This window comes from Primulina tabacum, chromosome 4 (genome assembly GCF_025594145.1).
Source record: "Primulina tabacum isolate GXHZ01 chromosome 4, ASM2559414v2, whole genome shotgun sequence".
Lineage (NCBI taxonomy): Eukaryota > Viridiplantae > Streptophyta > Magnoliopsida > Lamiales > Gesneriaceae > Primulina > Primulina tabacum.
The window spans coordinates 42,841,964-42,861,747 of NC_134553.1; the positions used below are offsets into that span (position 1 = coordinate 42,841,964).

At 34.5% G+C, this 19,784-nt stretch overlaps 1 long non-coding RNA gene across 1 annotated transcript; it reads left to right on the forward strand.

Annotated features, from left to right (window-relative positions):
- Nucleotides 1-7,671: 7,671 nt before the first annotated feature.
- LOC142541655 (uncharacterized) lies at nucleotides 7,672-8,423 on the forward strand. The gene is made up of 2 exons (XR_012819438.1): nucleotides 7,672-7,756; nucleotides 7,912-8,423. It is a non-coding gene; the product is annotated as an uncharacterized LOC142541655 (long non-coding RNA).
- The last annotated feature ends 11,361 nt before the right edge of the window (nucleotides 8,424-19,784 follow it).

A 19,784-nucleotide genomic window follows, 5' to 3' on the forward strand; every position in this document is an offset into this window, starting at 1 on the left:
CAGGCAGGGTATAACCCTGATTTTTCCACTCCGAAGAAACCATGCATTGCCACCTACTTCATCCTTGATCCGGACATTGCTTCAGGAGATGACTCCACTGATGATAACTATGAGTTGGTTGCTCGGAAGCGGCCCGCTCTCACTAAAAGACATCAGCTTCCTCATCCACCTCTGTTGCTCCACCTGAGCAATCTCCCGATTCCTCTCAAGAGGTATGTTTCTAATCTGAGGACGAACAATCGCTGGCTGATTTTTTGAACAGCTTACGAGACACAAAAAAGGGCCAGGAATCAGTGCCAGAAGCGGGTAAAGACAAATCCGAGTCATCCTAGAAGATCCCATCGGAATCTGAGCCCATACCTGAAGTAGAACGATCTGATTCTGACTCTGAACAAGCTGCTGCGTCTTGGGAAGATGATGAAGAAACTGCGAACGATGTTGAGCCAAGTGCTGGTAACACTGACACTGAGGACTATGATCTTACTACTTCCTTCTCCTAAAAATTTTATTCTGAGTTTGCTGTGAATCAATGGTACCTTGTATGCACACAGAGAATTCATCGAGGAACGCCATATTGACTATGAGGCGTACGACAAATACAATTTGACCACCTTTCTACAGTCTCGAAAGACGAGTTCAACTATTAATTCGGTTATGCTCTATGCACGAAAACCGATCCTTGAATTATACTGTAATCTGGTCTCCAGTGTTGGGGATGGAAGATCAGCCAAGTTTGGTAGGGTGTATGTCCGAGACACTGTCTATGATTTCTCATCCTACACCATAAATGAGTTCTACAACACTCCAGCTAAAGATGATGAGGATGAAATCTCGCACATTGATGCCATTACTTCTGTTCTAACCGGGTGACTCATCACTAAATTAACAAGACGGTCATTCGCAATTGGACTCCCTCGTCCAACACAACTGTGGTGACACGACCACAAGCTGTCACCATGTTTACCATTGGCACGGGTCGCAAGTTTAATTTTGGGTAGTTGGTGTTCACCAATTTCCTTCAGTTTGCGGAAAGAGGAATGAAATCAATAAAGCTCCCATTTCCCTCTCTGATTTTTGGAATCCTGGAGTCACAAGGTTTTGTTAAAGAAGCTGAGGAACAGATGATAGACGTTGGGGAATCGCTAAAAATTTCCCCTGCCTACTTTAAAGGGAATCGGGTTTTGGATCAACCTTGGTCTGCTGAGGTATTTCCGCGAAGCTTGGTGACACTGCTCCCCACCTTTGCTGGTGTTGCCCCGAGTGTTGGCAACACCAGCCCCTCATCATCATCCGTTATTGATGGGTTTATCTTGCTCACCACCTCCGAGATCCAATCAAAAATAGATTTTGGCCTCCAACAAATCAAACAGAGCCAAGGAAGTCATCGCCTATTATGAAAATCAAATTGCTGATTATCGCCTACTTCTCGAGGTTGGCGTGCATTCTGTTCAAAAAAAGGGAGACATGGCGCTGAAAATGCCACGAACTGATAAAGAAGCCGATGAAAACTGAGTCCCTATGTCTTCTATCTTATGTTTTCTATGTTCTCTTGTTTTATTTCTGTTGATTGCTTTTCCCTCTTTGCTTTTATGGTTATGTTCTGTTATTCAAATGATAGTTAATGAACTCCGATTTCTGTTGTCTCTATTAGTCTTATTTTGGTGTCTGGTGTTGCGTGTGAGTGTTGAACAACACTGTCCACAACACCAATAATCTAACACGTCCAATGCAGGGGGAGATGCACTTTGAAACTCAGGGGGAGCTAAACTGATTACAAACCTGTCTGTCATCATTTTTGAAGTTTTGTCCAGAAATACAAAAAAACAGAGATTGAAAGGAATATTTTATTCCTAATCAATTAAGATTTTATTTTTATTTTGCATTTCTAGACTAATCAGAAAGATTTGTTTCCATAGATATAGACAATCTTATTCTTGGGAATTATTCAATATATTTTGGGAACTTATCTATAAAATATTATGTACCAGCTTTGAATTGAGTTTTATTCCTATTAAAACTTTGGTTTTCCTTGTTTATAGGCGGTCATGAGTATCTATGGGGATTTACGTCAAGAAGAAATATATATACGGTGATCGAATATTGAGAAAGGGGCGGTGAAATACGGGAGAAGAGTTGCTTACGACTGCTAGAGTTTTTGCTGAACCTGATAAAATCCAATATTGAATCTTCGCGTAAAGAGTTTGGGTGATTGACTCACGTTGTGATCGTGTGGCTGTCTAGTGTTGACAACACTCGAAGAACAACACTGACGTATAGTGTTGACCGAATAGTAATTGTGTTTGGCTTTGTGCAATACGTTTTGCTTTTATGCATCTAGTTTTAGTATTTATATATTTTGATATATTTTGGTTTCCTTGAGTGTCAAGGAATTGTGATTTGTTAGCTTCACTAGTATTGGTTTGTTAAAACGAGTTACATAATTTTCTAATGAATTTTCGCCATGAGGCATCGCACAAGTATTCTTACTTGTGCATGATTTAAATAAATTAATTTTTATTTATTAAAAGTTTATGTGTGTGTTAAATATTAATTTCCGCTGTAGTGTTGTGTACTAGTGTTGACAACACCGAGAACAACATCGAATTCTGATATACCATGTTTACAATTATTTCATGTACATTTATGAGCAACAACCCTTTCATACACGATTACTTAAATCGAAATCTGATTCGATACAATCAAATATTTGTAGTGATCTAAAAATCTTATTGTAATGCCCGAGATTTTGATTCTGTTAATATGAGATTATTGATTATGAATTGATATAATTATAGCCGGGCCATTTCGAAAACCAGATTGGGCAAAGCATATGAAATATACAAGTTTTGGACAGAACTATTGGCGCCCGAGCGGTAGAAAGTGACCGCCCGAGCGCCAATGTTCAACAAAATATGCTGCGGGCAGAAGATGTGGCGCCCGGGCGGTAGTTTATGACCGCCCGAGCGCCAAGGATTAATCGTGAGGGCAGAGCACCCCGCGCCCGGGCGGTATGTTTTAACCGCCCGAGCGCCGAGCAAGCGCCCGAGCGGTAATTCTCGACCGCCCGAGCGCCGCCTGAAGGTTGTGAAAAATGATGCCACATATCATTACATGCAATTGTTATATATAAAAGCGATTCCTTCATTTCCTCCGGCAAGAAATCGAGGAGAAGCTTCAGAGAATTCTTAAGAAAAATCCTTACGCCTTTATATTTCGATCCGTCCGTCCGATTGTGAATCCGACTTCGGTACTGTGTTTCTATCAACGCAGGCTTCAACTTGACGTAAGTTTTGCTACGTTTTGACATCCTTTGAAATTATGTCATTGTCAGAATTGAATATGATTCATATATGATGTTCTTGATATGTTAAACATCATAGAATAGAAGTCAGATTAAGAAACAGACTGATGATGGAATTGTTATGATTTTCTGATTATATTAATTTGAAATCGGACAGATTTGAATTATAGATGATTATAGAATGTATTGGATATGGGTTATGGAGTGTAACTGTTATCTGGTGATATTGTATGGACGGGGATACTGAGATGATACCACTATGCCGTTGATTTTGAATTAAATCCAGATTAATCAGATTCAGTGTTGAATTGAGAATAGAATATTGATATTATGATTCTCGACGTGTTGTTTCAGATTTACAGAGATAGTCTTGAGTTCAGAACTGAGATTGCATCAGATCGAGACCACAAACGAAATGTATAATTCAATGTGGTATTGGGAGATCGACTTGAGTCGGTTTAGACTTGAGTTTCCCTAAAGCACATACTTTATTTTATTGCATTGATATTTGCATTGATTTTATTGATATACTTGTTCTCTTGAATTATAGATAGCGGGTATTAGACGAGTAATCTTGTGACAGAAGTGCCTGATAGTGGTGGGATCGCCACGGGCACATTGCACGATGTCACTAGATGGTATAGAAATCTTGAGACTAGATGTGCCTGATAGTGGTGGGATCGCCATGGGCACATTGCACGATGTCACAAGATAGGATATTGGCGATAGAGCCACAGTCCATGACGGTTAGGTCAGGACACTGGATGTTTGGTTATATCGACGTGGATAGAACTGGAGTCTTTTCTATTACTGTTGGTCGATATAGGAATACCACATCTGGAAACCAGGATCCCTAGACTAGGATTGAGTCTAGTCTGAGTCGTGGAGTCACGAGCATTATCGACAGTTTGATATTGATTATGTTTCAGCTTTTGATATATATTGCTGTTATCTATCCATGCTTCTATGTTTATCATATGATTGCATGTTTCGTTGATTTATACTGGGATTATATTCTCACCGGAATTATCCGGCTGTTGTCTTGTTTGTATGTGTACATGACAACAGGTGGGGCAGGATCAGGGTCCAGGAGATGAGGAGAGATCGTGATAGAGTGGAGACTTCGGACTTTGATGTATATAGAGTTTTGACACTTGATATTTAGATGTTGAACCTTAGTTTTACTGATTTGTATACGGTACAGGACTTGTATTTTATTTTATACTGAGTTGTATATTAGTTTGATTTCACTACATTCCGCATTTTAAAAAGAAAAAAATTTATGACCCTAATTACTTGATTAGTAAATTGATCCTGATGACGATTAAGAATTGATTAGCGTTCGGGTCCCCACACTTATCATATTTTGAATATATATACTGAACGCCCCATTAATTAATGTTTTCACTATTTCATACGATTATATGTATATATATATAAAAGCTGAGTTGTTACTAAATTTAGTAAGTTCCCGCCTAAATGACATTCTAAAAAGGAAATAAACAAAAAATGTGGTAATATATATTATAATAAATGTCTAAATACATTTAATTCTTTATTAAAAGTGTATATTAATGTATGTGTGTATAACTGCTTGAAAAATGAATCTCTCCTAGGAATTACAAATAAAATTAAATTACATTTCAAATTTCAAATTCAGAAATTAAATTCCATTCTGGAAATTATAATCCAAATTCAAATTATCATTCAAAATTTAAATATGAATTCTGAAAATTTGAAACATGTTTCAAAAATTGTGCTATTTTGAAATCATTTTATTAATTTAAAATTAATGACACATATATATAGATGTAAGGTTACTATAATTAAAAAATTTCATCTACATTTTAGATGAACTAATTTTTAATTTGATTTTATTTTTGAGATCTAATATATTTATTTTAATGATAGTATAAAATCATTTTTCTCTTCAAAATATTAACTTTAATCTTAGACCAACAATTCTCGAATTATTATAGATGATTAAAAAATAATCATATGTCAATTTAATATAAACTACCATTTTTATTATTTTTTAATTCATGCAAAATAATATAAATAAGGAAAATTTGTTAATTAACATATTTAGAATTAAAATATATGTATGAAATTTGACATACTCCACGGGAAAATCTTGTTAGTTCAATTACTTCCAGGCCAAAATTGATTATGGAGTTGTATAGTAGGCTATTGTTAATAATCCCTGTTAAATAAATTTATATTAAATATCAATTACTATTATTTTTTATACTTGAATACATTTATCTTTTGAGTTATCATTATAAATGTTTATTTTAGAATTAGTTACATTTATTTTAATTATTCTTTGTTGTAAATATTTAAACAGAAAATATGGATTTGAGAGCCACAATTTAGTTTTCATGGTTCGGTCAAGATGTTGATTCCAACATCAATATATACATTAAGTGATATTACAAATGGTATGATTTCTTTTAATTAAATAAAGTATTTTATCTCCAACATATATCATTCTCTTAGATTATGCAATGACACTAGATTGATCGTGACAAGGCTCGAAAACCATGTTTTGGAAGGAAAAATTCTTCTGGAAGTAATGCAGGTAATAAAGTGCTTATTCCAAGAATGTCATTGACGTCTTCTGATTTAAGGCTTCCTTTTAAATTTCAACGAAGACAGTTCAGTATTCTTTGATTGTATTATATGCAATGATAACAATAAAATTTCAGGGACAATCATTGTTTCATGTAGGACTTTTTTTTAAGAACTCTGTTTTTAGTCATGGTCAGTTGTACGTTGCTGTATCCAGAGTTATGAATCTTAAGAGTCTAAAAATTTTGATATGTGATAGTGATAGCAACCCGAAAAATTTAACGACAAATGTTGTATTTAAGGGAGTTTTTCAAATTTTATAATTTGTCTTTGTTTTCTAATTGTATGATCTACAATCCATTTAGTTTATTTGTATTTTAATTTAAATTATTTATTGAAATTAAAACCGCATTAAAAGTTCGTATCATGTTTATCATTTTATTTTGTTACAGTCAGGGCCGTGCTTATTAAGAGGCAAATGAGTCTAATGACTCATGCCCATCTCTTTTTTGGGGCCCAAAAAAGTAAAAAAAATTATTATATATAATACTAGTTACTAGATAGCCCAAAACCAAGTATTTATTAAATGAACTTGCTTAGCTTGTTATCGATTAATTCCTCAATCATAATATGAACACACATTATGATTCAGAGGTCTGTTTTTAAAAGTTAAACTCAGGGCCCAAATATTGTTAGGATCGGCCCTGGTTACGGTTATTGCTTTTCTACATAGTACATAAATTTATATGTGAATACAATATAATTGATAAACACATTATGTCATTCATTGTCTAATACAAGCGTGATATTAATTTTCAGGCGAAATACAAAAATAACTCTTTAATTCAGTGTTTTATTGTTATCTATATGTATATGAAATCAATAAACATTTCCCTTTGATAAAAAGCCACGTTATAGAAAAAGTAAACAAATTATCATACATACTAATTTTAATAATCAATTAGATAAATAATTGTCCGTGCATCGCGCGGGTGAAAAACTAGTATATATATATATATATATATATATGAAATAATAAAATTATGTATAGATGATTATCAATTTTTACTCACGATTACTTGTCTAGTGGCTACCTAAATTCAATCTTCCACTTGATACAATCGATCAACTTGAGAACTTTCCTCAGATCATGCATGTTAATCAGAATCTGTAGATATATACAATACATTAGTACCTTTTATTTAATCGTTCATTAAAAGATGTTGTTACGTTTTTTACCTCTAATTTATCAATCCCGTCTGAGTCAAAAGTCAACGGCGCCAATAATTTCGGTTATCCGGACGAAATAATTAGAAAACAATCAATATTCAGCAAGAAAACTGTTGAGAAAACAAATTAAACTAGTCGAAAATTTTGATGTCTGAAATGTGTACTAATGCAAATGAAACGAAGTCGAAATCGGAGGCTCATGGTGCTGAAGTCATATGCTGAATCCAAAATTCCTCCATTTTATTTCATAGAACAAGGCAGTTACATATAATCGATTGAAGAAATCGGAGAAATAGCTCACTCAGTAGCTGTGAAACATGTAGAAGAGAGAGTTCAATTATGTTTTATGTAATATGTTGTTGGTTATCAAAATAGCAGCCCAATTCCCTGTGTCATTCGGGTCATGGACCGTAAACCATCCAAAATCGTGGAACACAATATTATAAAGAGAATTAAAACGATAAAAATCCCTTATTATTACATTGTAATTTAGGCTCCACCACTTAAATCATCGTTCCTTCAGTGCTTCTACCTGGTCTGCCACTAACAAATGTAATACAGTGAATTATTCTCACTATATAATGCGACTTTAGAGAATTAATTTCCTTGTATCACGAAGTAATACAAAAATACTGAATGCTAAAAAGATAACTGGTATTCTTGCATCATCTGCATAGCTCTGAAACCCTACTTTTTCTTGACAATTTTTTTTCTTAAGGATTAAAAAATTACATATCAGTTATCATTAATATAGGGTTTGTTTAATCTATTCTGATATATTTCTCTAATGAATTCCTTTTTCTCCGCAGGTTTCAGCAATTATGAAGTTTGCGATTTCTATTCTTCTTGCTTGTGTACTCATACTTGCAAGTTTCCAAGCCCATGCAGAAGCAACAATGCCTCCCATCAAGAATCGACACCTTTTAAGCATTGAGAATGATGGGAAGTATGCTACTTCTGCATCAGATGAAGAAGGAACATCTGGTGACCTTGACAACAATCATCACGAATTTAATAGCGCAGAAAGGCCAAAGCCCAGACGCAATTAAAGACTATATAGGTTCTGGACGTTGTTCGTGATGTAAGATATACTGGAGTTTATATGTTTAATATATCTATATAATGTGCTTGCGTGTGATATTACATATGTGTGTGGTGTGTAAACGAGTGTTGTCTTTGTGTCGCTGTAAGATTTACCCTATCTAATAAATCGCGACATGGTACTTTGGTGCATGTAAGATGATGGAGTGGCTTGCTTCTATTGGTAATAACTTCCAATAGGATGATGCATAAATATAATACTGTTTCATATTTTGCTAGAGATGGTAGACTTACAAATTTTTTTGGTCCAATTGTTGACGTAGCTTCAGACGAGTCAACAAAATTTGATGTTACGTCAGCATTTTTGGTGTCAAATTAATATTTTATAGTGTAATGTCAAAACTCACACACAATATGAATGAAGACCATCAAAATTTACGGTTAGTGTATCAAAACCAAACTTTGAAAATTTAGCATAACAAAACTCATAAGAGGAAAAATCAGTGGATCAAAAAATTATTTTATTCTAATTTTATTGCTAAAAATTAGCCTATTATGTACGTCAAAAACCTTTTAGAAATTTATGGAAACGAATCTCATGAGCCAAGCGATCAACCTGATTCTCTTCGCTGTAGATACGCGTGATGTAGCATAGAATTCAATCCAGCAATGCTCGAATAGCAACAACCATAAGTTCTAGCTCCCTAAGATATTTTCATCCATGAATGATATTAATTGCCACTTGTGAATTAGTCTCGATCCTAAGCGGGAGAAAATTAACATTTCTAAAAGAGAGAATAACCCTCCCAAATTCCAATAAATCAAGCTTTATGTCGTGTGTCCCCGTCCCAAGAACTCAATGATTTTAGTCAACTAATTTGTATATCTTTTAATTTGAGTCCATTTTCATCGGATTACTAATGTGACATCGGACACTCGAACAATAAGGTGTGAAATTTTTTCAAACATTTCATTTTTAAAATATTTTTCCCTGTCAATATTTCAAAAAAGGCATATAGCATATTAGGTTTTATCAATTCAATACTTGATAAACATAATGATCATGTAATATTACTGTAGACATTTAGAGCGCCCCAACAAAATATTACTAGTAACTGCATGGTCAACAACGTAATCAATCTTTTTTTTAGGGCAAACCTTCTGATCTATGCACATGTTAATCTTACACAAACAATTAATCATCACTTGGGGAGATTTTGATCAATGGGTCTATAAAATTTTTATTTAAAAGGAATATTAATAATCTCTTCTATCAAATTAAGATCGCAGCAACATGGGTTGCTTACCACTTCTATCGATTCCACCTTTTAGTTGTGGCCATGAAACTGAATTCAAATTTCTGGTTCTAAAACATAACCTTTTCTTTTTAGTAATATAAGATTAAAAAAATTGAAAGATATGGATTGTCACGTCCCGGGGGCCGAGACGTCGGTGACATCCGACAATGTTATATAACAATAAACCTCGTAGCCAAAAATCAGTCTTTTTCATAAATAAATATTGTCTTTTATAATGAAAAAGGAATGGAAATTACATCCATAGTTTTGCGGAAGCGAAATACAAAAATTGTAATGCTAAGAGTAAACGAATGATCTTCAGTACTTCGATCTTGTCACCAACCCCAGAACGTTTCCTGTTCTTCATCGTCCATCTGCTCCTCATTCTTATCTAGGGAGCGATGTAAGGGGTGAGTGTTTTGGGAAACACTCAGCAAGTGAAGGTCGATCGATTACCCCAAAATACATATAGAGATAGATTTAAAATATATATCCTAAACAAAATTTCAAAACGTAGTATATTGACTTATCATATCCAAAAATTAACAAAATCAGAATCGAAAGGTGTAATGGAGCTTATTAGAACAAATCAGAACGGAACACATCAGAACAAACGAAAAACTGCTATTCATCTTGTTATTCATGGTCATATTGTCCCCCATATATCAGTTCTCTAAGGGGTGAGGCCAGCACACAGCTTTATATCCATTGATGGGGCCAAAACACAGTTTTATACCCACTGATGGGTGCCAAATAGAATTTACAATCTTCGTTTCATATCCAACTCAAATCATAACAGTGTATTATAGAATCAGATGTATCAAACAACACTTATCAGAATTGTGAATGGACTCAACTGAATCAAAGAAAATCGAGACCAGAATGAACATATTGTACATCGATCGAGATTTTAAAATATAGTATGACAATTTTCGAAAATGATTACACACACATACAAGCATGTCATGAATACTTATAAAAAATTTAACTTGCAAAGAAATACATAACAAAATCCCACTTACACTTGATTCAAACATGTGGCTCGAATTTGATCTCAACTCGGTCGAACATTATCCAAACTTGGACAACACTTCGTCGATTCTTTGAGAAGAGTTCGGAGTTGTTTTAGCAGCTCTTAGATGTGTTTTTTTGTGTATTGAAATGACCGCATGAAGCCTTCCTTTCTTCCTTGCCTTGGCCGAATTCTTGGAATGAAATGAGAGTAGGGGTGTCAAAATGCGACACGATCTGTCAACCCGACACGACCCAACACGAAAAAAATCAGGTTCGGGTTGGGGTTTTTCGGGTTCGGGTTGCGTGGATTCGGGTTAGTGCCATGTTAGGCGGATTTCGGGTTGGGTCGTGGGTTGTCCCGCGAACTTTTTTTTGAAAATATTACCTATATTTTTATATATTGTATATTTGAACAAAATTTATTGTAAATTTATATGATAAATTTTCATCATTTAATATTTATTTTGCATATTTTTATTTTTTAACAATTTTTTATTTGATTTAGTAAATATACTTTTAATTTTCTACGATTAAACTTTCAAATTTAAATCGAAAATTTTGTTATTATGTGTTTAAATTAAAATATTATTTTTTTTATTTTTTTGAATTTGTTTCATTAATTTTTTAAAAAAAATAAAAAAAATTCGGGTTAGGCGGGTTAGACGGGTTGAGTCGGGTTATACGGGTTCGTGTTCGGGTTGGGGGTTTTCGGGTTTCTTCGGGTTCGGGTTGGGTTTGGGTTGAAAAAAAATAAAAAAAATTTCGCGGGTTGACCCGAAACCCGACCCAACCCACTTGATTGACACCCCTAAATGAGAGGGGATTTAAGTGTGGTGTTTGCTACAACAATGGGGTATTTATAGGTAGAAAAAATGATTCTTCTCAGTTTAAACTCAAGATTTTGTAATCGTGATAATATTTTTTAAATTTAAGTATGATAGGATTATTCAATCTTTGGGTATCTATTTCATTATTGTATTTAAGATGTAAGATTTACAAGTTTATCTAAAGTTGTGTAGATAATTATATCATGTACAATATTTTTGGAGCTCGAAATTTAAGATAACATCATGCATATATTTTGAACTTGTGATAAATAAATAGATCACGATCTAAGAAATTAAATAAAGATTTTTTGGATTTAAGCAGGTAAATTTTGAGATATAAATTCAAAATTTGAAAAGATTATGCCAGATAGAGATTTAAGATTTGAGATGATATTGATATACCTGAATAAAGATCAAGTAAAATGATAATATGATCCCTAAATTTCAAAATGTTGGGGTATTTAATTTAGGATTTTCGAAACAGTAGAGATAGGGAAAAATCTACACGATAAAAAATAAATACAAGCATGAAAAAATTTAAAAGTTTGCCTACCAGATTTTAGGAAAAATCAAAAGTCCTATTTTTGAGAAAATTACCATTAAGTTCTAAATTATTAAAGGAAATTTTTGGGATTTAAGAGCTAATATTTAATTGTACTGGAAAATAAAAGATCTATCGAATACTAGAAATTAGACACAAAATTCAAAATTTTGCAAGCTTGGACAGAAGAATATTTCGAAAATATATCTAAAGAATGGATGTATAGATTTCAAAATATTATCCAGGATCATAGATAAAAGAATGATAATTATCCTAAATTTAAAGTTTGATTTAAAAGTTCATAGGCGAGGATAACACGATCAGGATAGTAGCACCCCTCTATAAATAGAAAAAGCTCTCATTCATAATTTACACTGAAAAATTTTCGGGTTTCCTCTCCATTTTCGAAATTTCCTCCCAAAAATTATGCACGAGTCATCAAAATTCGGTCCAAGTTCAGAAATTCATTTTTGAAGTGTCAGACATGATTCTTCCTATGGTTTTCGAATTTTTCATGTTTTCTTCCAGGTCTAAGGTAAGTCGACTTGTTTTAAATTTAATTTCGGTGATATATAATTTTCGTTTTCAAAAATTCGGTCGAATGCAAATTCTTCTTCTACCCTCTTCAGGTTACGATTGTCGCATGATGTATGTGTTGGCACTGTGAGAATTCAACTTGATATGGGAGGGAATCTCAAATGTATGATATGACTCTTACGCGGTGGGAATGTAACCGATATATGGCCTCGGCCCTTTAGAGGAGTAAATATTAGGGACTGATATTAGTAAACCATAGAAAGTAGAGGAATCTCAGTGCCTGGTCAATGGTATGCATATGGTATGAGTCACGTTATGCATGATATTTGTTTCAAATTTCTATGCATTTTGTTATGTTGTGCTCGAACGTCCCCCGCTTACTGAGTGACGATCATATCACTCACCCCTTACTCTACCCTCCCAAGATAAATCAGAAGAAGAAATAGAGAAAGAAGAATCAGACACCAGTTTTGAGGCTGATAGTGAACGCATGAAGAATTTTAATTAAGAACATGTTCTTGTGAGTTTTTAATTCAAGTTATAAACTCAATCGCATACACTACTACAAAAACGCAAAACGACAATAGATTTTATCCGTTGTCATAGGTCATTTTAAGACTGTTGTAACTGAGGGTGTTGTTGAAAGTGCGTTCAACGACAACGGTTTAAAACTGTTGTCGTTGCTAACATTTGCGACAAATTTTTTACATTAGCGACGGAATATAGCAACAGTTTTTTTACATTTGCGACGATTTTTTTACAATTTATAAACCGTTGTTGATTGTCTAAAAAACACGCTTATAGACAATAGTTTATAAAACAGTTGTCGTTGACCCTAAAAAAAGCTTAAAGACAACGATTTTTAAAAAACCGTCGTCGATTGTCCAAAAAAACATTGCTAATAGACAACAGTTTATAAAACCGTTGTCGTTAACCCTAAAAAATGCTCAAAGACAACAGTTTTCTAAAAACCGTTGTCGATTGTCCAAAAAAATACGCTAATAGACAACAGTTTATAGAAGCGTTGTCGTTGACCCTAAAAAAAACTCAAAGACAACGGTTTTTTGAAAACCGTTGTATTTGACCCCCAATAAGACAACAGTTTTCTAGAAACCGTTGTCTTTTACTTTAAAAAATGTCATATGACAACAATTTTCTAAAAAACCGTTGTAAAAAAAAAAGACGAAGGTTTTATCATAAAACCATTGTCGTATGTGTGTTGTTGAATGAAAAATTTGTTGTAGTGAGATTTTTATCGTTTTCAGAGTTACTATTGTAAAGATAATTTCATTTTTATGGTATTTATGATATAAACTGGTTTTGGTTTATATTGTACTACGAGGCTGCTTGTTTAGCAATTATGTGATTGTTGAATAACACTGGTGTCGACTAACCCCGGTATCGGGTCGTGATATTTAAGTGGTATTAGAGCCGCCAGGTTCATAATCTAGTTGGGGAAATTTTTTACCAAGAAGGAAAAAAAATCGACATGATTATGTAAAGAGCCGATGCAGTCCTCTCCTGAATGACCCAACGAGTAATATCTATAATGAAGTCGAGAGCATGGTCCGAAAACACGAAATTCCTTCGTTTAGGCCTCCGAAATCGCGTATTTCCGTTTTAGGAAAATTTCGTAGAACCCATAACTTTTCGTAAAAAATTCCAAATTCGATTATGTCAACTGTTCTGGAATCCTCTCGATTTATTTTTTCATATGTTTATCTCCAAATTTTTCATTTTTGGAAAAATTTCTCGAAAAATCCCGTTCATCGTGTTTGTTGTAGTACTGGTCGAATTTCAATGAAATTTTATTAAGTAAATAATTAGTATTGACCTATATTGTTGGGATTGTACCTATATGAAATAAGTTGACTTAAGCTTCTGACTTAAGATGCAATATTTAATTTGGGGAGAATAAATTATTTATGGAAAAAAGAAAACTAGTGTGTGAAAATCTGATATAAGAGTTATAATAAGTTTTGAATATTCCAATATATAAGTTGATTTTGGGCAATAGTTAAATGTGTGAACATTAATTTGGGTTCTTAAGAATGCTAAGCGTTAACTTTAAATATGTATGATTTTGGATTATTTGTTTAAATGAGTGTGAGAAACAATATTTTCCGGTTTAGAAATTTATATTTTTGAAATAACTAGTAGATTATGACCTTATGTGAATAAAATAAGTTATGAGATATTGCTGGATATTGAGGAAAATGTAGCATAATAAGTTTTGACTTTTGTTACGGTACTAAGAATGATTCAAGGAGAAAGACATTAAATAAAAATATTTATGTTGGAGCTCACTAAGATATTTGTCTTGTTGAAAGTAAGATTTAGTACAAGAATTAATTGAGGATTAATTTCATTCGTACAAGGTTGAATAAGATTTTATTTTATGACGACTGAGTTATAATTTTTGGGATTGAAATCAATAGGCTATAGATTGATATTGAGTTAAGTTCCAAGATTTTATATAAGTTTTAAGTTTCGAGATAGTAATCTTGATAATTTGAAGATAGAATAAAATCAGTATCTATTTGCATATATTCAGTGCTGATTTTATTCAAAGCACTTTGGTAGATTTCGATGATATCATATGGATGGACTGGTTATCTAATAGCAGATTGCTGGAGTAAGAATTTCAAACTTCAAACCGCGAACCAAGAAGAAATCAGGTACCATGGCATTGCCAAGAGATAGAAATACATTCTTTCTGCTTTCCAGACTTGGAAATCCATAAAATCGGGAAAGAATTTACCTAGCAAAGTGCAAGAAGAAATTGAGCTAAAGTTGGAAGATACCCCAATAGTGCGAGAATTCTGAGACGTTTTTCCAGAAGAATTACCTGGGATAGTCTCAGATCACGAGGTTGAGTTTGAAATCTATCTAGTTCTTGGTGCTGCACCAATTCTAAAGCATCATACCAAATGATGCCAGCTAAACTCTAGATGGTAAAGAACAACTCCAAGAGTTGATAGACAAAAAGCAGAGCTCTGGTCCTATTAGTAAATAAGAAATATGGAAGTATGAGATTGTGTATAGATTAAGAGAACTCAATAAGATCACAATCGAGGATAAATATCTTCTTACAATGATAGACGATCTTTTCGATCAACTTAAAGAAGCTACAATATTTTCCAAACTCAACCTGAGAAGAGGCTACTACCAATTGAAGGCCAGGGTTGAAAATATTCCCAAAAGAGCTTTCGAAAAAGATACATGCATTATGAGTTCACCGTAATGCCTTTTGTTTTGACGAACGCTCCATCAGTGAAACGTCTACCGTTTTAAAAGTGCGGAATTTTTTTTTAAAAGCTCTCGTTTTGAAAATAACCATTTAAAAAAATCGCATACATTCAATCGTACTTAAAAATATCATTTAAAAATTATCATAATCATTTACCCATAAAATTATATCGGAGTAAAGACGAGTAAAATCCTAACATCAACTTTAAAATAAAACAGCGTATAAAATTATCGTATCCTCTCCAAAACATAAAATCATAATGTGCGGAAAAATCATAGGTCCTCGGGTCGTGTCTCTCACCAGGCCCACTTACTCAAATTCCAGCACCTCCAGTCTCCTCGACATCGAACTCACCTGCATCACACATGCCTAAAGACTCAGCACACCTGTACCATAAATACCAAATACCTATACATAGCACACATCAGATAAAAATATCATATTCAACATATCCTTCATGAACTTTAAAAGCTTAATGTAAACGTGTCATATGCAATCGTGACGTGTCAAAACAACTCAAAGTTAATCATTTTTCATCATTTATCATTCATCATTCAGTTCATTAGAGGTGACTATCGTACATCATCATTTATGATGGATCCATCATACATAGAATCGCGATATCCGGCGGCTGTCAATCACCAGTGACATGATTACCCATCCATTGTGCCTTGGCCTCATCATCAGCATTTACATATACATCTTAAAAATTTACATATACTTTGATAGTCACAACTAATTTCCATCATTCAAAACATCATCATTTACATCACTTACAAAAATCATGCACAAATGCAATTTTATTTAAATTCAAGCAGGCAACGTATATTCTCATAAAATCTTAAAAATCATGAATCATGATGCATAAACATTTAAAATATCATAAATTTGGGCTCAGGGTACTGCCAGAACCAAAATCTCAATCCGGGTGCAAAATGACTATTTTGCCCCTGGAAAACCAAAAATTATCGTTTAACTCCTGGACCTCTAAAATTGACCCGAAGCTTACCGAACTCCTTAAAATGTCCCAAAACATTTTTGTAAGCATTCCTAGACGTAAACTCGAGCCCAAAACCAAAGTTAATCGATTCGTTTTAAAACTTGGATTGAGGTGCCGGTTTTAACCCGAATCGAACCGAAACTTAATCAAATTTCTCCCAAATTCTTACCACACCTTATAAACACGTTGACAGCCCTAGACCATCAAGACTAGACTCGTAAACCTCTCGATTAGACCCCGAACCTTGCTGGAAATTTTTTTTGCACTTTCTACCCAAAAACCCTAGCACATCTCGCCTTGTTCCCTCGAGCCTAGTCCACCCTAGACTGAGCCATCCCCAAAACAGAACCCTCTAGGGAAGGGACCAATTCAAAGACACTCTACTGGACCCAGGTTAACCTCCCCTACCATCCACGCAAGCCTCCTTATGCGACTCACCCGAAACGAAACCACGATCGAACCTAATTACTACCAGCCCCTACGTTCGACTACTAGGGCGAGGTTAGCCATCGTGGAGCCATTCCAGACAAAGACTCAGACCCTGTAGGATCTGCACCGTGACTCCGTGTGACTTCTCTACAGCCGGCCCCATTCACTAAGCCAACATAGCCAAAGCATCGACCTATCCCTTAGCCCGGTCGGTTTCCTCCTTCACTCACCATTTCCCGATTCCAGCACCATGACACCCTTCCTCACGCCATGCACAGACCCTCTAGCATCAAACTCGACAGCCCTTTACAGGCAATAACCAAAAACGTGAGTGGAAAACAGATTTTGTGCAGAAAACGCAATAATCAAAGAAGATAATCGTTTAACATGGATGAACAAGAAACATTCGGACAAGATAGCACATCAGCATAAAGATATAACGTGTATGACAAGCAAGGAAGATACATAGAATGCCTGATGTTTTCGTTGTGAACAAACAGAATGGAAATGGAGGCACCGAATTTTTGTTGCTGGCAACTCACTAAGAAGATGACTGATTGGAGGGGGTGGGCGGCTGAGTGGAGTGATTAGGTTTAGTGGGAATGCTTAGGGAATAATTAAGTGTTAATTATATATAATAATTTAGTTAATGGGCCCTAATTTTAAACTAAAAGGATTTTTAAGCCCAATAAGCTTAAAAGTAGGCTCATTGAATTCAAACACACTTCCGAAAAATATTTCGTGTTGGCAAGATTTTGAAACTATTAGCCGAACTGTGAGAACCCGAATTTCCAGCATTTCAACGACAATGCAAAATTCCAGCATAAGCTAATATTTCAGAAGCTGGTAGCAGCAATGCAAAATTTCAGCAATAGCTAATATTTCAGAAGCTGGTATTTTTCCAGCAGATTAGAATCTAGCAGCAGACAACAGATAAAATCCAGCAGTAGAAGAACGAGATTCCAGCAGTAGAAGAACGAGATTCCAGCAGATAGTTACTGATTCAGCTCATCACTTGTATCTGAAGTATTTAACATGGAATAAAGGCTGTTAATGGCAGATTATGGCCATTAATTGGGAGGCTAACGGTCAGAATTTTGCCTATAAATAACACCCTCAAACCTCTGAATTGGTGTTACAAAAATCTTGAGACTATCACTTGAATTTTCGAGCTAAGAGAGTGCTTATTTTTGAGCAGTAGAAACCAGTAGCAAGAACAAGCAGATTCCAGACTTCTACCGAAATCTTATAGCAAATTACGGTAAGTGGGTTTATGTATAAATATCTTGAAATCAGTTTGATAATTCCTGTTTTAATAATTTCTGATCTCTGATTTTGAAGCACTGAAACCTAGTGAACTAATGGTAGGAATATATATTCTGAACATTTCTGAATTCTGATTTCTGATTCTGGCCTCACCCCTTAGAGGAGAGAACATATAGGGGACTGATATCAGTTTAGCTATGAAATTCACAAACGTGATCAGTGCTTACTTACTTGCTAATTTCTGATTTATGTTCTGAATATTGATTCCTGTTCTGAAAAGAAGATTTTTCTATATATTATTTGTATTACTGAGAGTTATTACCGCCCCCGCTTATTGAGTGACAACCATATCACTCACCCACCAAACTCATCTCAGATAAGAACGGGGAAGAATTGTTAGAAAAAGAAGAGCATAATCAATTATGGGGCTGGTGAAGAAGACTGTTGTTCTCAGTTATTATTTTTGTTATTTTCGCTGCATTTGTTAAGACACTGTTATGTCTGGTTTTACATTTTCGCTGTAAAACATTAGCTATTTGAGTTGTAACAGATAATGAATTATTCAGTAGTATGAATAAAAGACTGGTTTCTGAATTTTGTATTTTTGAGGCTTGTTGTTTTCGAATGTAAATTTGAGAGTAACGCCAGTGTCAACCAACTCCCGTCCCGGGGCGTGACACGAACCCTCAAAAATTCCCCCGATTCGATAAAATTTGCGTACCGTTAAAAATAAAAATCCTGGGGGTAAAAATACTCAATAAAATCTCATTTTTGAAAAATACACTTAAAAACACCTCAAATAAATTAATAGAATTTAATCATGTTATAAAATAATTTTCTTGAAAATTCTCCGGTCTCGGTTCCTCGTTCGAGCGTGAAATGCACCTAGAAACCATAATGCATGAACTTTTAAAATTTCATGAATTAAAGCCTATCATGCATGAATTAAGCAATAAATGCATAAAAATAATTAAACAAATAATTTAAAATAAAAATCCTAGAATGCATGCATTCAGGTTACGTGAATTAAATTGCTGGATCTTACATCTCTCCCCCTCTTAAATAAAATTTTGTCCTCGAAATTATAACGTACCGAATAACTCCGGGTAGCAACTCCTCATCTCGATCTCGGTCTCCCAAGTAGCCTCCTCCTCAGAATGATTCAGCCACTTGACCTTGACCATCTGGATCACCTTGTTCCGGAGCCTCTTTTCCTGTCTGTCCAGAATCTAAGTGAGTCCCTCCTCAAAAGATAGGTGCGGCATCAGTTGAAGTGGCTCATAGTTAGACACATGTGAAGGATTCGACATGTACTTATGCAGCATGGAGACGTGGAACGCGTTATGAACTCCTGCTAGATTTAGCGGTAATGCAACTATGTACGCAAGTGTCCCAACTCTCTCTAGGATCTCAAATGGTCCGATGAATCTAGGGCTGAGTTTGCCCTTCTTTCCGAACCTCATCACACCCTTCATCGGT